The 27,753-nt window shown below is 41.2% G+C and overlaps 1 long non-coding RNA gene across 1 annotated transcript in view; it reads left to right on the top strand.

The window, feature by feature from the left end:
- The window catches only part of LOC105550567, a 64,644-nt gene extending 57,531 nt beyond the window's left edge, over window positions 1–7,113 (top strand). Inside the window, exon 2 of the long non-coding RNA XR_001007745.1 lies at window positions 5,875–7,113. This is a non-coding gene — a long non-coding RNA (uncharacterized LOC105550567). The remainder of the gene's footprint in view (window positions 1–5,874) is intronic.
- The last annotated feature ends 20,640 nt before the right edge of the window (window positions 7,114–27,753 follow it).

The following is a 27,753-nucleotide window of genomic DNA, read 5'->3' as shown; positions in this document are numbered from 1 at the left end:
AAATAAGACAAAGACCTAAAAATATTTCAGCAACGATAGTCATTATCCTGCCCCTTTCCCCACTCTCTCCAAATGCCAGGAAAAAAAAAAAAAAAAAAAAAAATCAAATGCCAAAAAAAAAAAAAAAAAAAAAAAGAAGGGAAAAGACGGACTGTAGAGCTATAATATAACCCTTCCTTTGAGCATTCTTTAATGCCATACACTAGTTTGGGATGTACAATTCTCTTTAGGTACTTAAAGCTAAGGTTTCTTCAGCTGCTAATTTTCATTAACCTATTCAACAAGTATTAATTGAGCACCTACTACGTACCACACACTATCCTGGGTACTGGGATGATATCAGTGAACAAAGCAGAGAAAGTCCCTTCTCCCTTCCTCTAGTGGGAGGGGGCAGACAAGAAACAATAAATATAATGAATAGATAAAGTAGATAGTATGTTAGAAATTGATAACTGCTATGAATGAAAGCAATCTAGCCGAATACTGAGCACAGGAGCTCAGCAGTGGGAGGCGTGGGGAACTGGTTGCAGTGTTAACTTGGGTTAGCGGTAGCTTTTCTGTCTCCTGCAGAGTACAGAGTGTGGAGCTTGATGCTGCGATGTGTTGCTCCTGCCAGATAGCCCCTCCCCCTTCTCATTTCCGAAGTCAGTCTCCAAGGAGAAGCGAATGCTATTAATAGTCACTAAGGACAGGAAACAAATGTCTGTCTTCTCTCCAGATGGAATTCTTTGCTCACATTGACTTCTTTACTCATAACTAGAGCTTGGCTAGCAATATACATCAAGAAGTAAATGTTCAATGAATGAAGCATGCATGTCAGGAACTCTCTCTGTTTGAAGTCCAGTTGAACTTTAATGGGCAACCTTGCTGTAGCCAGGACCACTGGGGCGGGGAGGGCAGTGAGGAAATTGGAGAGCGTGCCTCATTCAAATTCCCCTGTAATTAAAAGTGAAGCTTAATCATTAGTTTCCAGGGCATGGGGTGGCTCTCAAGCACAGTGGGGAAATCTGAGTTTCACGTTCTCTTTCCTCTTGGGACCATGCAGACATGATACTGGAACAAAGAGTTGATCTCAAGGCTGTGACTCTGGATGAGGTTACCAGGGAGACAGGAAGCAAGGGGCAATTCCAATATCCCTCTGCATAGGGTAACATCAGAATGTGAGAGGACAGGGCTCAGGTTATTTCTGGCAACATCTATTCCTGATATTGTTCCTGGAGAGGAGTGAAAGTGTAGAGAGAGAACTGGGCCAAGTCTATGACTGGGAAAGAAGGTGGAGAACTGATATTGAGGAAAGAATGGAGGCTTGCACCCAAGAGTTGATGGTAGAGGGTCCCCCAGAAATGGGAAGAGACTGGAGGTGGGGGAGTCAAGCCAAAGAATCCAGCTGAGAAGACACGGGGGCCACTGCAGAAGTTGTTTTGGGCCTTGGCACCACCAGCCATGAAGTGAACTGAAGGAAGGGAGAGAAGTCAAAGACACACAGGAGAAGTGTGTTGGAATTGGCTAATAATTCCAACAGAGTAAAATGAGGCCATCTGTAGCTGGCTAATAATTCCAACAGAGTAAAATAAGGCCGCTGTAGCTGGTTTATTCTCCACTCTGTGCTTTCTATGGAATCGCTTGGGGGAAAGGCAGGCTGGCCTTTGGAATTAACAGGTTAATTAGGAAATTGGGATTTCCTGCTATCTAGGGTTGCCTTTCACCTTCCCCTTCGTGGTGACTTGAAACTGATGCAGGCAAGATCTCCTGTGAATGTCTGGAATGAAACACTTTGTCAAGAAAACAAGCAAGGAAATTTGACAGCTGCTTGATGTAGGACAGTCATTAAATTTTCAAGAATGTAAGTCTTCTATTATTTAGTGATGTTAATCTCTCTTCCAAAAAAGAAACAAAAAAGATTCCAGAATTGCAGTGAGGAAGTTGTGCCATTGGCTCTCCTGAAAGGGCCCTCCTTCCACATTCCCTTTCTTGATGGGGCTGCTGAGCTGGTCCCGTCCGGCCATTGAATTAAAATCAAATAATTCAGTTGGGTTTTCGGGAGCTGATATGGAGGCCTCAAATTTATTCAGTTTCCTCACTTACCTTCTCTTTTCTCTTCTGTTACCTGCTTTTTAGCTATTTCCCTACTTTTAAAACCCAGCATTGGAGAAATGGGGAGAAGAAATAAAACTTCAATTAACCATTTGTTCTGTTGCCTGGGAGTGTTTCTGGGAGGAAGACTTGGTATAAGGGGAAGTTGAAATGCTGGCCAAAAGGAGATTTTACCAAATTCTGTAGCTTTCCTTGTTTCCTGTTACTGAAGAAGAATAACTAAGAATTGATATATTTATTTTCCAAGAAAGGCTGAAACACCATAGGGGGTAAAAGTAAGGTTGTGTAGCAGGGTTTCCTTCAACTCCATCCATACCTAGAAGTGAGAGAAGTTGTCCAGTTAGGAGGTGGATGAGGGAACGATAGCAACTGCTCCTCCGGTGGCTTTGAGAAGAGAGAGTCCTTGGTCTTTTCTTGGATATGCTAGAGCTCTTCAGACATGGAGGACAGCGCACTCCCTGGGCCTGCTAGTGTACAACCTGACTCTGCACAGGGAAGCCTTTTAGATGCATGGTGTGTTTCCCCACATTTTAGGTGGGTGCAAAGGGGGCTAACTGCTCAGGGGAGAATCCTGCCTCTGCAACCTTCCAGCTGCATGACCTAGGTCAAGTCACTTAGTCTTCGTGTGCCTCAGTTTCCTCTTCTTTAAAATAAAGATAATAAAACCCAGGTTGTATAAGTGTGTGCTCACAGGCAGACATTCATACCCATACACATATGCACACAGGTATGTAAAATGGATGCCAAGTTAGGAGGGGCCATAGCCAGCTGTGAATCTGAGCTAACTGGGTCAGGATGGTATGGGCATTGAGGCCCTGCCTTGGCTCCCACTGGGACCATATGCCAACCTACTGATTGAGTCATTGGTTTGGTCTTTCTCTCATGAGTTGGAGTTTAACTGCTCTGGGAAGAATCTGGATGTTTTATAACCTTTGGGTAGAACATTCCACCAGGCTCTTTCTACATGTCATTTGGAGTGCCACTTTCCAATGATCTTGCATAGTTAATCAACAAATATTTCTTGGCCACTGCGTACATAATTCTAGGTGCAGGAGATACAGGGGGTTGCAAGTCAGATAAGGTCCTTGAGCTCAGAGAGCTTATATCCTAGGAAAGAGACGGAGATAATGAACTATGTCAGGTGGCGGTAAGTGCTATGGGAAAGATGCCACAAATCCATCCCATAACAAGTAATGCCTCCAAATTCATTCATTCATTTGGTATTGATGGAGCCTCTGAGGATGATGTAACGAGCCTCCCAACCTCCAGGTGTTTACACAAATCAATCCTCTCTCCTTCCTCCCTAAACAAGGTATCTTGTGTTCAAGGGAATGATCTGGAGTAGTTAATCTTGAGCAAAACTCATTCAGCCTTGAAATGCCCACCAGACATGGCCACCCAAACTAATTATTTCTGCCAAAGGAATGACACAGGTGAATTCTGAAGACCTAGATTTGGACTGGCTGTTGCGAGGAGGAATTCCCCCAGCAGATATGCAACTCCTGAAGGAAACGAAGGAAAGTCGGTCTTCATGCCATCACACCTTGCCTCACCCTGCCCCACTTCACGTTTAAGCCGGTGATGTCCACAAATTATTGTAGGATTTCCCTGTATACTTTCCTTTGTTAGGTTTGACTGGGGATAATATCATAGCTCCAGTGAAAGTTTTCTGCTATTTGGTGGGTTGTAAATTGAATCTTAATGAGGTTTTAGAACAATGTTCATGTAAAAATATATTTAGGTCATTTCCAAAATGGAGCTTATTAATCCAATTATGCAAATGGATGTGGCAACCAGCAGATGTCCCTGATTCTTCTTTCTCTCTCTCTGTCTCTCTCTTTTTCCTGCTCTGTTTTCTGAGAGAGTTGGGAGTTGGCATAGAGGAAGCCCTGATCGAAATGGATAATTTGTTTGCTGAGACAGGCAGTCCTGTGTCTCTGTAAGAAGACAAGAAGCTTTCCTTATAGGGGTATGATGGGCAGTGAGGAGAGTTTGAGCTGCCGAGTTTTCTAGATTCTCTGATTTGAAAATTAGAGACTCTCAAAGAAAGTCTGTCCTTCCTGAGTAATTGCATCCTGACACTGTTGAACTTCCTCTGGGTTTTGACTTTCACACCCCTCAGAGGCTCTGAGGAGGGAGGACAAAGGAGAGGCCACCCCTTCCCTGGGGAGGGGGGGCAGCGTGGGACACACACCCCAGCTACTCGGGTGGCTGCTGCTCCTGCTTCCTGGGCAGAGAAGCTGGGTGTCTTGTTTCTCCTTTTCCTCTTGCCTGCTGCCTTGATGGGCCTCCTATTGGTGTTTGCTCACCATCAGTGTCTCGTGGCAGCTGCCACACAAAGTTCTGTTTTTGCAAAAGGCGATGGCACCAAATATAAATGTTGGATTTGGCAGTAATTCATGAATTTTATTCAGCTACTCTGTTCTTGTGATATGAACAAACCTTGTTAGACTAGAGCAACTAGTGTGGAATTTGGGATGTTGATTCACCAAGGACTAGAAAATGAGTAGCTCTGGGAAAGCTGGGAGAATATTTAAAATGCCTCAGAAGATGAAGCATTTTAAGCATCCCCAGTCACTTGAGGTCCCCTATTTTCAATACCTCTTCACAAACAAATAGTCACCCTAGAAAACCTTACTGGATGGTACTTGGTTGGCCTGGCTTCAACACTTAAAGATGAGAGCTATACTTTCTTTTAAAATATTGTCATCAACATAGGAACTTAGCTTTTATTTTCGTGTAGTCTGAATTAGGCTGACTTTATAGCTTGCTACATCCTTTTTAATTGCAGAAGTAATGCAGTTGCTTGTGGCTAAAAAAGTAATAAACAGTAATGCATACAATTTTTATTTATTTTTATTTTTGTGGGGATAGAGACAGGGTCTAGTTATGCTGCTCAGGCTGGTCTTGAACCCCTGGCCTCAAATGATCCTCCTGCCTGGGCCTCCCAAAGTACAGAGATTATAGGTATGAGCCACCAGTCCTGGTCTACAATTTTTTTAAAGTGGAAAGTAGCCCCTCTCCAAACCATTCCTTAGAGTTAATCATTATTTATTATTGCTCTAGCTGTGTGTGCTTGGACTGGTTACCTAACTTCTCTGTGCCTGTTTCTTCATCTGTAAAAGTGAGACAATATTAGCACTTACTTCATAGGGTTGTTGTGAGGATTTAGTGCAGTATCTGACATGTTCTGGGCTAAACTACTATTAGCTATTGTTGTGAGTAGTATGTACTTTTTCTGTATATCAGTGCTGAGTGCATGTTTCTTAGATTCAGACCTTTAGAAGTGTGGCAAACCTCAATGAGCAGTGTTTTGCCAGCAGCATTTTCACCCAGGATGGGACAATGTGACTGAAGAAGCAGGGCCCTCTGGTTTGGTTTTCTAAAGATCTAATGGGATCCAATGTGGTTAGATTTTCTTCATGGTTGCTCTCTTCAATAAGAGAGGAGAATACCTGGAATGGGCCTTTTGCTCTGAGGAGGGGTCCACCAGGTAAGTCTATTCCTTCCCTTGGAAGCCCCTGCAACCTTCCTACAGATGCCATCATCCAGAGGAGGCCCCACCTCCCAGGGATATCATGGGGGATTTATGGCCAATAATAATAGTAATAATAACTCAGACTGACTTAGAAAGAACCAAAATCACATTCTAGATGAGCTGATGGAAGATCGATTGAGGTTTTAGGGGTTTTTTATGAAGTGAAAAAAAGAACTATTTCTTTTGCCAATTTCACTATAAAAAAATAATAAGAGTATGCCCCTGTGGTTGTTTGTACACAGAAAGCAGAAGAAATGAGAAGAACCTCGAAGACATCTGGCAAAAGGCGAGACCAGACTGGAGATGCTTTCTGGGGGTCTCTTTTCAAAATCAGGAGTGTATTTGTTATCACACAATTTAATTCAAAAAGTCCAGTGGAAGAGTCAGAGCACCCATCTCCTTGTCTTAGTTCTGCCACCAACCAGCTCTGGGGCCTGGGACAAGTTACTTAACCTCTCTGTGCCCCCTCTTATCTATTTAATTGGTCTGGAAGTTCTTGTCTTACAGTGCCATGTTGGTGGTCTGAGAGCAGTGACAATGAGGTGCTGTGGGTTGGGTGAGTGTGGGCATGTCTGTCCTTTGTGTACTGCAGACTCTCTTCTCTGGATGTGCCAACTGAGAATGGCTACAAGAACATCAGAAAACAAGCCACTGCCCTCAAGGTACTTGGATCCAAAGAGAACCCAAAGCACACATGTAAAAGCTGCTCAAACACGTACGAAGGAAACCATACAATTATAGTCACCACAAGAGAATTTAATAATAATAAGATGCCTGAGAGAAAATGTAGCTGGGAACCCATATCAGATTGACAGAATGACAGGACACTTTGTCACTTGCTTTTTCAATAAAGAGATCAGATTCTCCTTTTTAACCACATGCTCCTTGACCACCTTCTGTGAGCAAACACAGGATTTATCCAAGATCTGAGAATGCTGCTAATGTTGCTTGACCCCTGGTAGGACTAGAATCCATGACTTCCTTAGCCCAGCCCTCTAATCAACCCTGTCAGTCCACCAGGTCTTGGGAAGCTTGGGCAGAGATGCCATAAGCAAAGGACTGCTGGCTGAAACACCATGGGAAGCATGGATGCTCCTGCTTTGTGGCCAAAATGGCAGAGCAGCCCTGAAAAACTTTCTTGGCTATACTGTACAGCTTGGCTTTACACAGGCTTATTATTAGTTTTTGAACCCTTTGAGATTGACAGGGCAGAAAATGGTACCATGATTTTCTCTTAACTTCTAAAGTGACTTGCTATAGTCACCTAAGTTTTTCATGAATTATAGGAGAAGAGAAGGGGCCCAAAAACTGAATTTCCCAATACCTGGGACAATGTTGATTTAGTAAGTTGGGGTTTCTAGGAGAAGATAGAAATACATTGACATATATTAATCCATTGATTAATCAATTTATGAGGCAACTGCCATCTACATTAAAGAATACACATTTTTTTTCACTTAATAAAAATGAGATCTCTCTCATGCACTTCTTAAGCTTCTAAAAACAAACTACCAACTGGTAACTGTCCAGTTAGTTGGAATAAATTGAACAGGCGCCCTCAGTTAATTGTCAAACTGAGTAGTCTAAAAAACCACGTAACACCACCAAGCACAGAGTGTTCCTTCCCTTCCTCACCAGGTCTGCTGCTCTGGGAACAGGGTTGAGAACCCCTCCCAGTTTCAGTTCTGCGAAGATACGTTCTTTGGCCACAAGCTGGAAACCAGTCCTCCATGCAGTGCTTTTCGGGCTGAAGCCAATTGTCCACTAAATCTGCTTGGGAACTGATTTGTTAATTATTCTTTTCCTTTTGTGACATTTTTCAAGATAAACTTACTTGGGCCAGCCTCCTAGAAAACCTTTTAAAATGCTAATTACGCAATTGTGCGAATAATGTAAAAATGAGTCCTGTGGTGCACTCAGCACTTGACTAATTAACAAGCAGTAAATGAATCCTTGCCTAGCAAATTCTGTACCGGGCTGTGTGAATGGCAGAGAGCTTCCTGGAGCCACAGCTGGAAGAGTGGTTTTAAGCAAATAGGTTCTTAGAGAAATTGACCAGTGAAAATCAAGAAATATTTGCTCATAGCACAATCTTTTACTAAAATTGAATATCATTGGTGGATTTGATTCAGCAAACGTTTGTTGAAGCCTTGTAAGGCTCTATAATAGACCTAGGGAACAAGGATACAAAGATGAATTAGATATGAAGGATGTCCTGAAAGCTAATGATCTTGTGAAAGACAGAGGCGAGTAATCAAAGACTACGGTGGGATGGCTTTTAACTGCAAGTTAAAAGTAATAGTAATGGTGGCTCCAATGGTAAAGATTGTCTTACAAAATATAATGCCTGAATGTAGATGGTTCTAGGGTTGTCTCTTCCCATTCTTTTGCTTTGTCATTCTCAGCATGCTGGCTTTGTGTTCTTAGACTTGTCTCGTGATTGCAACATGGTTGCCTTTTTCCAAGCATCATATTCCAAAATAACAGAGTTCAAAAGCAGTAAGCAAGGCAGGGGCTGGGGAGGGGTGTAGTGTGGTAGGAGATCTATGCTCTCACACAGCATTCACAAAAATAAGTCCCATGGCCACTCCTGGATGCCAGGGTTGGGAAGAGGGTGCCTGGAAATCCAGTCTGGCTCTGCAGCTACTTTCCATCAGCAGCTCAAGACCACAGAAGGGATTAAAAAATTTTGTTGGCCAGTTGGACATCTCTGCTACATAATACAGTAAGTGCTGTAGTACAGATGCATACGGAAGACAGAGACAGTTAATTCTGCCTTAAAAAATAATAGGAGGTTTTATAGAGGACCTGACAGCTTAACTGAGTCATCAGGTGGATGACAGAGAGAAATGTGCAAAGCATAGAGGCATGAAAGAGCTTTTCAAGTTATTGTGCTGTTTGTGGGGAATTTTTTTTCCCCTTCTTTCCCCATTTTTTGGTCAAACCTCACTATCTAGCAAGTCATTTAACTCGTCAGGGTTTCAGAATCTTCATCTGTGAAAGTGAGGCAGTTGGACTCTGCAGCCATAAAACAGTCTCCATTGTTCTTTCATCTGTTTTTTGTTTAAAACTTCAGAGTAGAAGTTACATGGATATTAACAGTCTCAACATTTCTTGTACAGATATAGCAGGGTTGTTTAATCTTATCTCCCCTATAAAAATACATTTCAAAAATTTCTCAGGGAGGCAATGTGGTATCGTAGGCAGAGCATGAGATTGGGAATCACGGATCTGCATTTGAAGCCAAACTTTGTCATTCCCTTGCTGTGTGACTTTGAGAAAACACAACATCTTTAAGTCTCAGTTTCCTCACCTGCAAAATTGAGATTATAGTACCTGTCTTCCAGGTTTCTTGGAAGATTTAGTGATAATTGTTTTTCAACACATAGCATAGTGTTAGATACTTACTAGGTTCTCAATAATTCACAAAAGAAGAAACACAAATGGCCAATACATGAAGTTTTATTTTTATTTTTTAATTTTTTATTTCCATAGGTTTTTGGGGAACAGGTGGTATTTGGTTACATAAGTAAGTTCTTTAGTGGTGATTTGTGAGATTTTGGTACTCCCATCACCTGAGTAGTATATACTGAACCCAATTTGTAGTCCCTTATCCCTCCCCACCTTCCCACCCTTTACTCCTGAGTCCCCAAAGTCCATTGTGTTATTCTTATGCCTTTGCATCCTCATAGCTCAGCTCCCACTAATAAGTAAGAACATACGATGTTTGGTTTTCCATTCCTGAGTTACATCACTTAGAATAATAGTCTCCAATCTCATCCAGATAGCTGCGAATGCCATCATTTTGTTCCTTTTTATGGCTGAGTAGTATTCCATGGTATGTATGTATGCGTGTGTGTGTGTGTGTGTGTGTGTGTGTGTGTGTATATATATATATCATTTTCTTTATCCACTCATTGATTGATGGGCATTTGGGGTGGCTCCATGTTTTTGCAATTGTGAATTGTGCTGCTATAAACATGCGTGAGCAAGTATCTTTTTCGTATAATGACTTATTTTCTTCTGGGTAGATACCCAGTAGTGGGACTGCTGTATCAAATGCTAGATCTACTTTTAGTTCTTTAAGGAATCTCCACACTGTTTTCCATAGTGGTTATATTAGTTTACATTCCCACCAGCAGTGTAGAAGTGTTCTGTTTTCACCGCATCCATGCCAATGTCTATTATTTTTTTAAATTTTTTTGATTATGGCCATTCTTACAGGAGTAAGATGGTATTGCATTGTGGTTTTGATTTGCATTTCCCTGATCATCAGTGATGTTGAGTATTTTTTTCATATGTCTGTTTGTCATTTGTATATCTTCTTTTGAGAATTGTCTATTCATGTCCTTGTTTGAGAGCAACACATGAAGTTTTAAATGTTCAATGAGAAATAACTCTCTGTGTGTGTGCAAGTGTGTGTGTATCAAATGCACAAACATTTTTAAAATTGGTGATCCCCAGCATGGGTGAGGGTGTGATGAGACAGAGATTCTCATATATTCCTAAAGCGAATATGAAATGATACATTTCTGGGGGACTGTGTGGCAATTGGAATCTGTCTTTTGAAAATGTTCAAACCCTTTGACCTGGTAATTCAAAATCTAAAAGCTTATGCTAGGTGGATCATCAATGATGATATGATAGGATACGATTAGTATAAAGTTGTTCATCTTGGTGCTATCTGGAATAAATAGTATTGGAATCATCACAAATGATCAACAATAGACAATTTATTAAATGAATTAAGCTCCATTCATGATTTTTAGTATTACCCAGATATTAAAAATCATGTTTTGGGAACATATTTAATGATATGGAGGAAATGGTTGTTATATAAAATTATTCAAAAAGGGCAGTCTATAAAACGGTATATATAGTATAGTCGCAGTTTTGTAAAAACAAATACCATAAATGGAAAAATGACTGGCAGTAAAATGCCAAAATGTGAAAATGATTATCTCTGGGTACTGAAAAAACAAGGTTTTTTTTATTTTCTTCTGTGCCTCTGAATTCTCCAAGTTGTCTTGCATTGTGCATCTAATGATGTGGAAAACACTTATAAAATTAAGAGAAAATATCATATCAGGTTAGAAAAATTACCAAAAATGTCAGAATACAAATGGGCTCCAACTATCTCTAAGAATACACACACATCCTCCCCACGCACACACAAAGAAAAACCAAGAAAATGAAAGGAACTATGTCCAAATCTTAGTTATTTTCTCCGGGATGGTGGAATGATGGATTATCATCATTTTCTTCTTTATACTAGTTTGTATTTTTCCACTTGAGTAAAAAAAGAAAATTGCCACCAAATAAAACCTATAAAAACAAGTTTTCTTGAGTACTGTATTCCATGTAGTCACTGGCTCTGGTAGCCATAAGCAACACATAAATCTGAAGGCCAGGACTTTTACCCCACAGCTGGGAAATCATTTGTCCTATGTGGAACCTGGTACCCATGTTAATCCTCTGCCTCCTGAATACATCAAGTCCCACATTGTAAAAGGCAAAAGGACAAGGCCAGAGTTACTGTTGATGGAGAAAATGAGTGGATTTTGCTGGTGTAAGAGATAGCAATAGAATCTGCGCTCTAGGTTGCAGGGAGGCACCCTGCATTTTGCAAATTTTTGCTTACTGATCCAATAGGCACCCCTGGTTGGATGCAGGGAGCTCTCTGGTGGCCAAAGGGTGTCAACGCAGCAAGTTTTGCACTTCCACAACCAGACCCAAGATCTGCTAGCCAAGATCAGAAGCCGATACATACTTGCAGATTACATTTTAAGCCCTCATAATGGATAGGAAAACATCTGTCTCTATTCTTTCCATGGTATTTGGTATGAAGACAAAATCCTCCACCCTGCCCTTAAAATTTCACATAGAATAGGTATGTTTTATGCATTCGTGCCTGGGTCAAACTCACTTGACACTGCTTAGTTTTAAACTGTGTAATAAATTGCCCAAGGTGCACCAACTAATGTGTGACCCCGGATCACACTGCTTGCCCCATAAATCCATACTGTGTGAAATTGACCTTGTTGGTTGTTTTTCAAGTTGGTCTTTATAGCATCATAGAATGGAAGGAGCCTTAGAAACAAAAAGACTGAGATGGAGCTTGCTGAAAGCAATGACTCATTACTGGCTGAACAGAGGGAATGGAATATATTTCCGATCTTAAGAATTTTGTCTAGCAGGCTCCCTTATTTCCCTCTGGCTGCCTTTATCTGAGGTGGCCAACTTGAAACCAAAACTAAAGCTTCTGACTCTCATGGTCCCTGGATAGTCTTGTGTTTCTGTGTGTTTGCATCATACTGTGACTGTGCATCTGAGATGCAGTGGTCCACTGGTGTGTGTGTGTGTGTGTGTGTGTGTGTGTGTGTGTGTGTACATGTGCATGCAAATACACGTATGTATAATAGTGTGCAGTCACTATAATAATCACTATATACCTGTCTATCTCTGTCATTTTATTTAGGCATAGTCCATACACTCAACCATATTATACATTCCTTGGAGATGATCTTCTGTGTCTTTTGTACTTCAGTATAATACTATCCAGAGGTGTTGGAGCCATTAGCACAATTCAGGCTACTTTCTTTGTAAGCCATGATTGAAAACAATGTCTGACTCATTTGGATCCTTAGACTCAGGACTTTGTTTATAGAATATTGTTCTATATTTAGCTTTTGTGTCAGACCTAGGTTTTAAAGAGGCCTGAAGATTAGTGGAAACTTACCCCCTGGGTATTCTAGAATGTTCCATTGAGAGGTAATTAAGGGGAAGAAAAGGAACAACTTGTACTCCCCAGTTGGCAAGCCAGCGACTTGGTTATATATTTCTTTTTGCTGGAGCAAAAGAGCTTTGAATTCTATCCCATTTTAACATTGTCTCAACAATCACCAATGTAGTTTAATAATGGCACCTTAGAACTTTGCCTGGCAAATGGAAATCTGAGGATAAGCCCTGAAATGTTCTTTATAGTCCATTTGAATGTTCTATCAAATTTATTCATTTTGACAATGACTTTTTAAAAAAGAGAAATGTGCCAGGAAATGATAATTTAAAGCGGACCTTAGGAATGTTATAATAAAGCCTGGTGCTAGGACAAAGCAAGGACCAGCTTGGTGGAGGGTTTTGGAGGCAGACCAATGGGGTTTGATTTTTGACACTGCCAAGCTGGGAGGGAAGAAGTGGAGGGAGTATAGACAGGGCAGATGGGTCCTAGATGGTTGTAACATGTGTGTGATGGGTATGTGGAATTTCATGGTAAAGTTCTATCTACTTCGGGGTATGTTAAAAATTCATCATTTACCGTAATAAAAACCTAAACATTTTTCCAAAAAAAATTTAAAAGAAGAAGGAAACAAGCTTGGCCAAGGCCATTCAACAAGTAAGTGGTGAAGAAAAGCAGCAGCATGTAATGTAAGAGCATACTTATTGAAACATCATGGCACAAAATTTAAAATGAGCACAGGTTTTGAAGTAGGGTATGAGTTCAAGTCATGACTCTTACTCCAATTGTAAACCTTAAGTCACTTAACCTCTCTGACCTCAACAGTCCCCTCCACTATAAGATGAGGATACAACACTCACCTCCCAGAGTTGCTGGGACCATGAGAAATTAACATATATGTCAAGCACCTAGAACTCTATTTGGCCTTGATAGTCATTCCTGCTTTTATTATTAATATGGTAAGTGGATTAAGAATCCCAGTGGATTCCAGTGAGCCCACTGGGAAGGAACGTATTTTGGAGTCACCATTCCTTTGGTCTTTAGGAAAACAGGAGCTCTTTGGGCATATGGGGAAGACCAGTCAAGAAGTCCCAATTTCTCTTGGTAGTTTGGGAGTCTCTTTCAGGCTGCAGCAACTTAATGGGGATGATTTCCCATCAAATCCCAAGGGGTACCTAGTTGTTTTGATAGGAGAATGCAAGAATCCTTCACACAGGAAGGACTTCAAGAATAAATGACTTATCAGTGTGGAACTGAGCCCCTGATCTCCTGTTTCCACCTCCATCCAGGTACCCCTGGATTCCCAAAGGAAAAGGTATGCAGCTATTGTCAGCAATGAGCTGTAAACTTCTTACATGGAGTATATGTCTAATTTACTTCTGTATCCACAATACATGGCTCACAAGGGATACTAAGGTTTTGAGGGGGTTTCTGATGAATGGATGAGTAGATGGACAGATGGATGGGAGAGTAGGTGGATGGATGGAGGAAACTGACCTGAAGTGGGATGCCTGTGTGTCTGTGTGTGCTAAGAGTAGAGTTTGCTTTTTCAGTTTCTTTTTTATACCCATTTGTCCTTTTTTGAAGTCTCCACTAAGGAGAAGCACCTACTATATACCAGATAGTCTACCACTGAGTACCTATTGTGTACCATGTAGGGTAACAATGAATATCTAGTTTTTATATCATTTAATCTTCCCAACAACTCTGTGAGGTAGGTCTTATTAACACCACTTTACAGATGAAGAAATCTATGTTCAGAAAAGTTGAATAACTGGCCCATGTTCACCCACTTTATATAATAAGTCCATACTCTTTCTGGTACACCATGCAATGTAGACATTCCTATAGCAAAAGCAAAGCAAAACAAACCAAAACCAAAAACAAAAGCAAAAAACATGCCAGTGTAGAAGTGAGGAAGGGGGTCACTAACTCAAAGACATTTCTTAGAGGGAAGGGGTCACTAGGCAGAAGAAAGTCCAATGGAAGAAAGGGAGTCTGCTTGGATATCTATGAGAGGGTGGGTGGCAGGTGAGGGAGGGCATGGATCAGTAAAGGGAGGAGAGAGGTACCTGGCAGTCTTATACGCTGAGGCTTGTCCTCCAAGTGGAATTCAATCATTGGTTGGAAGGAGTAAGGTGGGTTACTCTGTCTCCATTCTGCCTGGGGTACCCCTGGGATCAGGCTATTCCACCTGTCCACACAATCTCTGTCAACAAATTCTAAGGCAACTTGGAGGCAGTGGGGGAGACTGAAGGTCTTGCCTGTCCTATTGTCTTTGTTTAGGTTCAGAAAAAGAAGCAAACAGAACAGGAGCAGGCACTGAGACATTGATTCTTGTGCACATGCTTCATTGAGAGCGTGCTCTCAGAAGGGGCATAAGAGAAGTAGGCTGTGACTGGGGAAAAGATCTAAGCAAGTTTGTGGCCTTAGCTAAAGACTAGCTACAGTGTAATCTCACTGCAGCAGGAATTGCACCACAGAGTTGATCCCACCTTGAAGTAGGGCACTGGCCTTTTGTACCACGCTATCAGCCAGTCATTAGCTATGGGCTGCCTCAGGGAGAGGAGGAATCACCTTCTGAGCTAGATGATTCCCATTGGCGAAGGGCAATTCTGCAGAGAAGGGAGTTGCTTTTAGCAGCCAACACTCATAACTGGTGGGGAGGAGGATTCCACCAGAGTTAAAGGGATCTGGGTGGATATCAACAGCAGTCACTACACCCACCAAGCTGCTATATATGTTCCTGCCAACATGGAATATATGTAGAAGTTCTGTAGGGATTTTGGCTCTTCTCATTCAGATGCAGGCTGCCTTGTTGGGTGCAGATAGCTCACCTGCAAGCTCATTCTTTGATCCTGAAGAAGAGTGGGTACCAAGCAAGGATCCTTTCCATGAGACTGATGGTATAGACACTTTCCCTACCCATTATTTGTGGGCCATCTGCTGCTGAAGTCCTCCTCCGTTTCAGTTGAAATTTAGTGTGGTGACATCTGGCCTAGGGTTTTGACTTTAATGGCATTTATCATGCACACTTCCCTTTGATGTAGGACAGCCAACCTCATGACATCTTCTGTCTTCTATCTCCAGGTTTCATTTCTCCTCTTAGTTTAAATGTCCCTCATATTCTCTCTAAACTCCTGTCCAACTCTTCCCTCTCAAATCTCGTTAATACTTAACCTGAGGTCAAGGTTTCTTTGGGTGAAGAACAATGAAAAGGCAATTAATTAGCTGGCTTTGAGTACTAAGGGAGTGAAACTGGTTATGACTCTAACTTGAGACATTCCTAAGAGTAGGTCTTTCCTGTATGGTCAAGACTGAAAGAAGTAAACGGATGTGGGCTTTTTTCTTGCCTTTAGACTTTATGGTTTAGTCATAGGATCTTGTTGAAATTACTCAGTCCAGAAATAAGTGATTAACATTTAACTTCTTTAATGGGCAATTACTCAACAGCTATGCCAGTGGGTAAATATTTACTCATCATCTATTCCAAGGAGTGAATGTTAACTTGAGTCAAACAGTTACTTGTGTTGGTTCTTTAATAGCGGAAAAGTGAATTTACGTAGCTCTAAGAGTTCTAATTTCCCACCAAATAAGAACTTACTGAAGGATGTTCAGAGCCCTGGACTGGAGTTAAATTACAGATAATTTGCTTACTTACTTCCTCCCTCCAAAAAAAAAAAAAAAAAAAAAGATGAAGACTTTTTGTACTCATCACTATTTATTGAAATCTGGTAGCTTGAACTCTTACAAAGCCAAACAAATTCACTCAGTTTTTCAGTCTGTAGGTCTGTGACAGCCTCTGTTTACCACAAAACTGCCTGTATCTTGTCATTATGGATGCAAGTCGAGGCAGAGGCAAAGTCTGGATGATGAATGGCTTGTTCTTAGTAATGTGCTTGCAATTGTTCTTCCTTAGAATGGGAAGGATGGCTTGGTAGGACCTGTCTATCATAGAGAGAGTTGGCAGCTTCTAATCTCTTTGCTTGTTTGTCTACACTGCAGCCAATGGGACTAATTCAAATATCCCAGACATGCCCAGATGGATACACAGAGCATATGGCTTGAAGACTCAGTTATGGAAATAACAGGCACCATTTCTGAGACTTTCAATTCACTTCCAACAAATACATTTTAATCAACAGGCAGGAAACCAAATTAAAAGTTGAAACATGAACCAAGGTCAAAGGTTAAGGATCAGGATGTGGGATTTTGATGCACATGCTCCAGGTGTGGCCTACCATGCAGAAAGGTCAAAGATGACTGCACAGGGAACCACTGGGAGAGAGGAATGTGGTGTTCCAGTTTGTAGAAAGTTTGAGAGTCTGGAACTTGGGGTATTAGTCAGTACCAGGCACTCCAAGTCTCAGGGGCTTCACACAAATTAAACTTTATTTCTTGTTCATGTCACATTCCAAGCGTGGGAGTGGGGAGGTGAGGGATGAGGACCTGTGTTCCACGCAGGCATTCAGGCTCCCAAGCTCCTTCTATTTTATGACTTCCCTGTGCCCTAAGGCCTTCAAGTCTACCTCAGCTACTGCATCCAGACTGCAGATGAGGCAAAGAGAAAGTATGGAGGATAGCATGGAGGTTTTATGGGTCCACCTATATTCTGGCTGGAACTGTTATGTGGCCCCACTAACATGCAAGGGAGGCTAGGAAATAGAGTCATCTGTGTGCCCAAGGTGTAAAGGGAAATGTTTTGGTGTAAAACTAGCCGGTCTGTCATACATGGCTTCAGGAACTTAAGACAATTCTTCTTCTTCTTCTTCTTTTTTTTTTTTTTAAAGTGGCAGGGGCAGGGACAAGGGAAACATTCTTCTGCAATGAGCATTTGGAAGAGAGCTGGAGACAGAGAAAAAGGAGAGCAGGCTAGAAATGACTTAAAAGTTAGTGGGATATTCCTGGAGACTTGCCAAGCTAGAGGAGATTCACTTCCACTCATAATGGGAGATAAAAATTGTTCTCATTTGGGTTTATTTTTTTCCAGGCACAGGCTTTAGAGGGTGAGTTAAACTTCCTAAAGCAAAGGATTAGATAAGAGGGAACTCAGCTTTGATTGGAGAGCCAGCTGTGTCAGAAAGTAACCGGGAGAGGAAGAGTGGGTCGAGCCACACCGCGGGTACCTGATTGTGGTGGACTCTGGAGGTTGCCTGTAAAAGGAGACACTCCTCAGGCTCCTCATTCACTAGGGATGTTCAGGGAAGAACAAACTCAAGCGAGAGAGGGTGCCCAGAATGCTTACAGGCTTATTTCTGGGAGGGTAGGACACTCCTGCTTGATTCTCTCTCTTCTCTTTATTTTCTTTTCCTGCCTATGAATGCAGCCCTGTCTCAGTCAGCTGTTTTTGGAGGAGACCTGTGATGGAAGAGAAGGTTCTGACTGGGAGCTAGAGGAAAGGCCAGGGTTCAGGGCCTGCCCTACCCAGCAGGTAGATTCAGGGGGCTCTGGCCTGGCATGGGTCCTGACTGGATAGCACTCTCCCTCCCCAGCAATTCCAACAGGCCTTCTTGGGCAGACTCTTTTGTGGCAGTTCCTGGCAGTCCCAGATGTGGCTCGTTGTCAAGCCTCTGGACCAATGCCCAGAGCCTGTTGGGAGTCCAGACTCCAAGTCAGGAAGAACAGAATTAACTGGCCAGGTGCCAAGATAATATTTTCCCTCATAAGCAAGAATCCTACCTAGGAAATAAGTTTAATTCCTTTCTTATTTCCTTAACTCTTCTTTAGTCTCCTTTAAAGTAGTTAGTGGTCATCAAAAGACATTTTTAAGTGTGCCCCCACAAATAAAACTCTTAACAAACACTTATATGATGCCTACTCTGTGTCTTACACTAGTGTTGTACAAATAGTAACTTATTAGATTGTCACGACAACCCACAACAAAGGTACTATCATTATCCTCACTTTACAGATAAGGGCATACAGGTGAAAAAGGCTTCATGACTTCCCTAAGGTCATGCAGCTTATAGGTGGTAAACCTGGTATTTGAACCAAGGCAATCTAGTTTAGAGTCTATATTCACTATATTGACCCTTTCTATGTTCTTTCCCCAAAGAAAACATGGATTGCTTTCATAAAATGGTATAACATACATATAGAAAAATGCACAAATCCTAAGTGCACACTTCCCTGAATTTTCACAAACTGAACACACCTAAGTACCTACTCTCCTCACAAAAAAAACCCCAAAGATCACTGGCCCCAGAAGACCCCTGCATTTTGCTCCCCACCCCAAGGATAACCCTTGTGCTGATTTTTCCTTCATTGATTAGTTCGAACTGGTTTTTTGAACTTATATAAGTGGAATAATACAGCCTACTTTCCCTTGTGTCTGATTTATTTCCCTCTGCATCACCCTGGTTGTTAAGTATAGTTTAAATTTCTTTCTTTTTGTTGCTATGTAGTATTTCATTTTCTGAACATGTCACAAGTGATTTATGAATTCCATTATTGATGGGCATTTTGCTAATATCCAGTTTGGGACTTTACAGAGAGTGCTGCTATGTACACATCTTTTGGTGAACACATGGATATAGTTCCATTGGCTATATACCCAGAAGCGCAAAGCTATAGGGTAAACAAATATTCTGCTTTCACAGGCACTGCCAAGCAGTTTTCCAGAGTGGGGGCACCAATTCACAATCCCACCAGTAGTGTACAGGAGTTCCAGTTTTGCTAACATTTGGAACTTTCTGTCTTTTAATTTATAGCCATTCTGGTGGGTGGCAGAATTTTTTTGTTTGTTTGTTTGTTTTCTTCTGTTTTAAGAAAAATAGACTTTATTTTTTACAACAGATTTAGATTTACAGAAAAATTGAGATGATAGTAAAGACAGCTCCCATATACCTCCCACCCTATTAACGTCTTACATTAGTATGGTACATTTCTTAACAACTCATGAACCAATACTAATATATTATCATTCACATAATTATTTTTAAATTGCAAACGTACCCCAAAAATGAATAACAATGTTAATGTCTTTTATGTAAAATGAGGGCTATTAGGTAACAGTTTGCCAGTTACATTATTTAAATAATGGGATGGATTGATGACTCTTATTACAGTTCTTTGCTGGATAAAGTCAAAACCACCAGTTGGTGCAGGGAAGCTGTTACCTAGCATAAACCTTTATGATGATCATTCTATATCAGTGAGCACATGGGGCTCCTATTTAAATGTCCATTCTGGGCCCCTCCCCACACTAAGAATCAAAACCTCTGGAGATGCAGACCAAGAATGTGCCTTTTGATTAAGAAACTTCAGGTGGTTCTAATACATCCTAAAGCCTGATAACCTATGTTTTAGACATAGAAAAGCAAGCCCAATAAATAATGCCTGTAATATTTTAAGTCTAGGGGGCATATCATTTTCTGGGCTGGGCAGCTACTACTAAGACACTAATTTAGTTCTGATTTTAATAATGTAAAGGTATATGGACAAAAAGGCAGCCTGTCAATACCAGAGTTCTAAGGAGGATGACTCTTGAGTGAGGTTTCCCAAGACCTTGAATAAAAAAGATTGCACTGGAAAAGTTAAATGATGCTGCCGTCCCCAGGGGGCAAGGCAGCTGAGACAGAGAGAAAGAGAGAGAGAGAGAGTTGGGGATTGTGGCCCTTTGGCATCTCAAAAGGAACTTGAATATCAGACAGGGTGTGGAGGACAGCAGGAAGAGATCAGTGTGTAAAATATTCCAATGGCAAATTCCAGAAAAGCGTCAGCCACAGCTAAATGGGACAAGAAACAATATACGTTAATTTAAGATGACGCCGTCAATTTAGTGGCATGTTTATTGAAATAGCCCTTTGCATTCTAAAAACAGCACTAGGGTATGGACCTCTGAATCCCTGCAGGAAACTGTACAAATTCCTAGGAGGGAACAGCAGCCCCAAATCTGACTTTAATAACAAAAGGCAATTATTTTTAGTATTTTCCAGTAGATCTCAGCTGTCTGGTATTGTCAGGCTCTATTCATGGAGTGGTGGAATTTGGAGAGAGGTAATTCAGTGAATGGTGAGCAGGGGAGGGGGGAAGGGAAGGAGGAAAATAAGGTAGGAAAAAAAACACAGAAAGGCTGCGGGAGGCACTGAAAAGGAAGGAGAGAGAGAGGAGAGAATGAGAATATGAGTGGGAGCTTGTGAGCTTTTCTACTCTGGTACTATTATCTGGCATGATGGCCCTCAAGGCAAGGTGCCAGTCATATAATAATAAATGCCAAGATCAAACCTCCAGGAACAAATATAAAGGGACTCTAAAACAAGCAATTTGTCAGACTGGTTTCGGGGCACAGAGAAGCATAAAGAACTTGGGAGAAAGTAAGTCACCAATAAATTCTCATGGAAACAACTGGAAAGCCATTATAGATGCTAGCATTGTAACTATTAAGAAGTGGTAAAACCATAGAGGGGGTGGCATTGGAGGGGATGGTGGCAATGGGTTATGAAGGAGAGGAAGGGTATGGAATTAATTTTTTAAAAGCTACTTGGAAAACCCAAACTTGTAGATTCAGCAGGTTTGATGGATAAATACCTGGGTGAGGAAGAGAAATAGACGCTGTGCTTCCTGCCAATTATGTTTTGAGAAATCATGGAGAAGCAGGAAGGTTGTCAAGTGGAGAGACGACTCTGTAGAGCATTTGTCATTCATAGGAGGTAAAGCACAATCTTGTCAATTACAGGCCAGAAAAAGAACATTATTTTGTTCTCAAAGTAAGGAATAAACATGGAAAGAAAATACTAAAAGATTCTAGGTGTGGTGGAACTGTTTATGATGGGCAGCTTCCACATCTTAAATCAAGACAAATGGATTTGATGATGGAAAGGAGCCATCATCCTTAAAAACTTATGTAACTGTTGGATAAGGAGGAAGAACATTATGTCTAAAGCTTTAAAAGATGTTTCCTCTGGGGTTTTTATGGTTTTAGGTCTAACATTTAAGTTTTTAATCTATCTTGAATTAATTTTTGTATGAGGTATAAGGAAGGGATCTGGTTTCAGCTTTCTACATATGGCTAGCCAGTTTTCCCAGCACCATTTATTAAATAGGGAATCCTTTCCCCATTTCTTGTTTCTGTCAGGTTTGTCAAAGATCAGATGGTTATAAAGACACATGTACACGTATGTTTATTGCAGCACTATTCACAATAGCAAAGACTTGGAACCAACCCAAATGCCCATCAGTGACAGACTGGATGAAGAAAATGTGGCACATATACACCATGGAATACTATGCAGCCATAAAAAAGAATGAGTTCATGTCCTTTGTAGGGACATGGATGAAACTGGAAACCATCATTCTCAGCAAACTATCACAAGGACAAAAAAACAAACACCGCATGTTCTCACTCATAGGTGGGAATTGAACAGTGAGAACACTTGGACACAGGGTGGGGAACATCACACACCGGGGTCTGTCGTGGGATGGGGGAAGCGGGGAGGGATAACATTAGGAGATATACCTAATGTAAATGACGAGTTAATGGGTGCAGCACACCAACATGGCACATGTATACGTATGTAACAAACCTGCACATTGTGCACATGTACCCTAGAACTTAAAGTATTTAAAAAAAAAAAAGAAAAAAGCATCTAAATTAAAATAAGCAAATAAATAAATAAATAAGTAAATAAATAAATAAAAGATGTTTCTGTGATATCCTAGGAAATCTTGTGTGGAAATTCATCCAGATTGGCTTGGATACTAGCAGTCTCATGCAGATTTTTCAAGTGCCTTAAGGAGCACTGTCCCGAAACGATAATTCATAGAAACATTTCTGCCTGGGAGGAATATAACTACTTGGTTTTTAAAGGTTTGCTGTTCACTGGTGCTTCATTCGATCTCATCCTCAATACTCTGGGAAACACTGTGAGAGATACTAGCCTCTTTTACGTAAAAGGACATACAAAGTCAGAGGCACTAAGTCACTGTCTAAAGTCACAAAGCTTATTTGGAAGCTCAGATCAAGTTCCCAACTATTGTTATTTAACCTTGAGAGTCGCTTTTCAACACATTCTCCTACAAACTTGGCTTTAACATATAAATGTGAGGTGTCAGTGCATGCCAGGAAGATAAGAGGATTGCAACCAAAGTCCTCCTGTGGAGCTTAGAGCTGTTAACTAAAACAGCAAACAATTCCTCCTCCTAAATAATGCAAGCTAGGATTCCTAAGGAATAGCATTGGTGAGATCAGGCATAAGAACTGATCATACACATACATACAACAACAACAAACAACAACAACAACAACAACAAAACCAACCAACCAAACAAACAAAAAAACAGAGAACCAAACCTATGTGGCTCTCAAGGCATTCCTTGGTGAACTAAGTGATAATCTGAGAAATCATTTTAGAATCTTCCCGGGAAAGCATCCTGAGTGCTTAGAACTGGTAAGGCAGGGAAGAGGTGAAGAATCATCCCTTCCATCCACATGGGCCTCTGGTCTTTGGTAATAACTGACAATGTTTCCTACTGTGCCTCAGAAATTGGGTGGGGCAGGCTTTCAAGGATGAAAAGGGAAGATTGCTCAACTGGAGAGGGCCCACTATACTCTAAGAAAGGAGTGAGTCTCTGGAAGGTGCCAATGAGACACTACTAGAGAAAGGTAGTGTATTTGCTGCAAATGGAGAGGAGATAAATATCCTAGTGAGATACCTATGACCTTGAATGGAAAACAGTATGGAGTAGCATAGTATGGATGTTGCAAGTGGCTTGCTGCTTTACTAAGCAAGTTAACTTTGACTTTTTTTTTTTTTCTCTGAGAACAGTATTTAGGGAAAGAGAAAGGTTCAAAGACAGAAGACAATGTTTATAGTTCTTTTTTTTTTTTTACATTTTTAAACTTTTAATAGACAAATAATAATTGTGGATATTTATGGGGCAGAACTACAATTTTATTTTTTTCTTTAAGAGAGGGTCTTGCTCTGTCACCCAGGCTGAAATGCAGTGGTGTGGTCACAGCTCACCGCAGCTTCTAACTCCTGAGATCAGGTGATCCTCCTGCCTCAGCCTCCTGAATATCTGGGACTACAGGCATGTACCACCATGCCCAGCTAATTTATAAAAACTTTCTTTTGTAGAGACAAGGTCTTGGTATGTTGACCAGGCTAGTTTCCAAGTCCTGGTCTCAAGTGATCCTCCCACTTTCACCTTCCAAAGTGTTGGGATTACAGGTGTGAGCTGCTGCAACCAGCCTATAATTCTTTAAGTGGAGTTTCTTCTGTGTGTGTGTAGGGGGTGCCCTTAGAACATGAGGCTACTTGGCAACAACCCAGCTGCTGTTAACATGGCAAATTTGTTGAACTTTTAATTTCCATTTGTATGTGCATTTGTGCACACATTTGTATTTCTTTTCTTTGGAATTTAGCAACAGTGATTTTAGGCTTGGGGGTTTAAATCAAGATAAACTACTTTCCTTATTTCTGAAGAGTGAATTCAAGAAATATGATGGCTAACAGCCAGAATAGTCTCAGACGAAATATACTGGCTTCATTTGGAGATACTGAATTGATTCTTGTAACCATTTCAAATCTCTCTCCAAGACATTTCAGAGCTCAGAAAATAGAACAAAAGGAATTTGCTTTTTTTTTTCTCTTTCCAGAATCTACAGCTTCTCACCAATGCCTACCAAACCTACTATACAGTTAAGACATTTCTTCATTCATTCACATTCTCATTATTAATGGTTCAAACAAAGAACATAATAAAATACAGTTATAAGTGCTAAAAGGTGTTTCTATGACTTCACACAGTGGCTCAACACCACCTTAACATTACTGCTTTCATAGCCAAGTCAGTAAGCCTCTTAAGCCTTAAGTCTGATTTACACCCAAAGCTAGAGTGGCAGTAAGAGGGGGGCACATATTTTAATAAGCTACTGAAACTTATTTTGCCCATATCATTGGCCCAGGTGCTATTAGCTTGATTTCAATGACCTCTCATAGTCATTGAAAGGAAGACTACAGATTCCTGAAGGGCTATGAGTTTGCCTCTTTGATGACCTCTTATCTTTACCCCATATCATGCTACTCTAGGACCTAATGAATATCACTTAAACAATATCTGTGTCCTCATAATGAAATATTATTAATATTCTTTTAAATAATAGTGTTAAAATATGTCAGTTAATAATAGTATACAAATATAAGGCATTTTATGTAGCACAAATATATGTTAATAAATTACATCTCCAGATAAGAGTTGTTTATATCAAATTAATGGTACATTGCTTTAATAAAGTGTCTCCCAAACTGCATGGTTTCCTCAGGATATTAATAGATCACACACACACACACACACACACACACACACACACTTATTAATGTGGTCCAAAAAGTTTGAGAAAACTGGATGATTTAAAAATAAAATGGGTTTCTTTATTGCACAACATATCAAAGCCTTAATATCCTGAAGTACATTATAACTCTCTCAAAGAGGATCAAACATGAAGGGTTTTCTAAACTCATTGAAAGATGCAGCTCTATTACCACATTTGGGATTGGGTTCTATAAAACACATTTTCAGAGATGCTGTTTTAGAAAGTAACTTCCTGCAACAGTGATCCTTTATAGAGCAGGTAGGCCATGCCTCTAGGAATGAGGAATTTCTGAGACTATTCAAGAGGAAGAAGGGGAGAAGGAGTTGTTGACCAAGGGTAACCAGGTATCTGAATAATTAAGGTCTTGAGGCCAGGAATTCCTTGAGGACTCTTTGAGGTCACCATCATCAACATGTAGCATAGGTATTTGATATTTGATTGTTGGGTGAATGAATGCATGCATGCATGAATGAATGCTTCCTCTAAACCTGAGTAAGCCAAGCACCAGCTGGTCTTGATTATCTTTGGACCCAGGATCATATGAGATTGTAAAATGCATCCTGACTATTTGGGGTCCCTCACATTAGATAAATGACCAAATCAGATGAAGAAATGTCAAAGCTGGCTTACCTTGGGTGTCCCACAACTGTAGCCCAACCCCAATAAAACATTCAAGGGCAATTCAGGTTGGGGCAGGAGGTGCCTGATGCCTCCCAGTTTGACTTGAGAAAGATGAAGTTATGTCTGTTTACATTCTGAGGTGGGTTTTAAAGACAACATCATGGATATTCTCCTCTGCTCTTACACTGACATAAAGGGGCATCAATTCTCAGTTTCTGGTCCTGACAAATCAATGTGTCAGTTGTGAGCTATGCCTCAAGTACTTTGTTATTAATGCCAGACATTTGGGAATGTCTTACTTTTAAATATGAATTAGAACAGATTTAAGGCTACGGCTAACTTCACTCTCACTCCCAGCTTGATATGCTTTCTTGAGTGAGAGAGAAAACAGCTTGCTTGCCAGGAATTGTATTCGCTTGCACCATCAGATAGATGTATCTTATTGGAACAAACATGATGAGAGTGCTGGAACAGAGGTTGGAGAAGCGCATCTTCCACACAGATGCTAAGTGAGAAACTAGGTAAAGTGCTGGTCCAAAGACCCTTAACTACAAGCCAGTGGGTAGCTTGGTTAACTTAGATTTTCTTCCCTTTCTTTGGGGCTCATAACGTTTTCCCTGGTGGTGCAAATCTTGATGCTCTGTCACCATGGGTTAGCCACCTCAGCCCCTTTAGTATAGGGGCCCTAAAGGTCTCTTGCCCATTGTCTTTCCTTCATAAAATTAGCCCTATCTCCCATCCTAAGTACTCATTGCCAAGGAGCGCCATTCGTCTTAGGTTTCTGCTAGCCGTTCTTTGTCCTCAGCCCTAGGTAGAGGTCCAGCTTCCTTGCATCTTCTCCTGTCCCTGCATCCAATGAGCAGGGACTAGCCAGCTTCCAACTCTGGAAGAGTTTGTCACTGTGGGGAAAGGGTTAGTGTAACCTTTCTCCTTCTCTGTGGAAATCTGTCCTTGTTTTAACTTTCCAGCTCTGCTGCCCTGGAAACGTGGTGAAGGTGGAATGTCAGCTGTGTTACCAGGCAGTATTGCTTATAGTAGAAATGACCCAATTGTTAAATTGCTTTTATGCCACGGGATTGTAAATGAATCTGAATACCTGGTGAAAAACCATAGCTTTGGGCTTCCCAGAGTGTGAAACTCTTGGTACTGGCATGTCCCGTATGGGGCCCCTGGAAACTGTAGTTGTTTACAAGACATATTACCTCCTGTGGGGTATGGGGCTTCTAAGCCAAGATGGACCCTGTACTCTCTGACATGCTTCTTGTCTGTTTGTACCTGAACTGTCACTTGGGGGTCCAGAGAGGAGGCCCTGGACAGTATGTGGGCTGCTGTAAAGACTCCCACAGAGGAGGGTTGCCTGAAGCTGTCCTCCTGGCCATGGTGATTCTTGGCAGTTTGTTTATGAGTAGACTCCCAGAAGCAGTGGCCTGCAGTGGTGTTATGAGTCAGAGTGTTTTGCTGAACTGAAGGAGGCCCCTGGTAGACATGAGAGTCACGAGAGGGTAGGCTTGCTCTCCATACTTGCTGGGGCTGACATGACATGTTGTCTTCCTGCCAAGTTTCCTTACATATGCTGGTCTGGCTCTTCAAACATAAGTTTGCAAGGAGTTGTTTCTCTGTCACTGGAAGATATTCAGAGCCCATTTCCATAAAAAATGACCCTGTTGATTTATTGTCTTTGATCAAAAATGACCAGTTGGAGGGGCCAAAAAGGATTTCCATTCCCAGTTTTTTAAAAAGTTTTCTATTTCCTACAGATGGGGTGGTTTGTACTGCTTTTAAATCTCTTAAATGCCTTGCACTCCCAGAAGCCTCCTAACATATAAGTTTCAGAAGGCTAGAGCATGTTTTCAGTGTTTCATTTTACTGAGCGTATTCAGCTCTGCCACTATTTGTGGGCTCATTGGCACAATTCATACTGAGACTCCTCATTTAGCGGGCTGAGCTTGGCAGGAGGAGTTCAATAGCCAACATTTATCGAGCACTTATAACGAACCCAGGAACCATTCCAAGTGCTTTACGTGTATTAACGCATAAGCAACAACACTATGAGGTAGGAAATATTATTTATGATCTTCGTTTTAAACATGAGGCACGTGGGGCACAGAGTACATTAAATGACTTGCCCAAGGCCACATAGCTTGTAAGTGACAGAGACAGTGCTCACACTCAGGGAGTCTGGCTCCAGGACTCAAGTTACCTCTCTGAGTCTCATGATAAAAGCAAGATCTTGTCCAGCCTCAGGGAGTTGAGAGTTGATGCAGTTTGAAGGTGTCCTTGGTGGTCCCTGGTGTAGTTGGTGGATCCAGACAGCAGTTTCCCACTGGTCAAGCAAGGAAGTAGAGGATGTTTTTGTTTCCTGCCTTGTAGAAGAAAGTGGAGATACCCTACCCCATCGAATTACTCATCCAACAGCATTTACCAAGCATCTCCTCTTAAGCACTGTAG

The sequence above is a fragment of the Mandrillus leucophaeus genome, unplaced genomic scaffold, assembly GCF_000951045.1.
Source record: "Mandrillus leucophaeus isolate KB7577 unplaced genomic scaffold, Mleu.le_1.0 Scaffold490, whole genome shotgun sequence".
Lineage (NCBI taxonomy): Eukaryota > Metazoa > Chordata > Mammalia > Primates > Cercopithecidae > Mandrillus > Mandrillus leucophaeus.
This window is presented reverse-complemented; position numbering and strand designations above follow the sequence as displayed.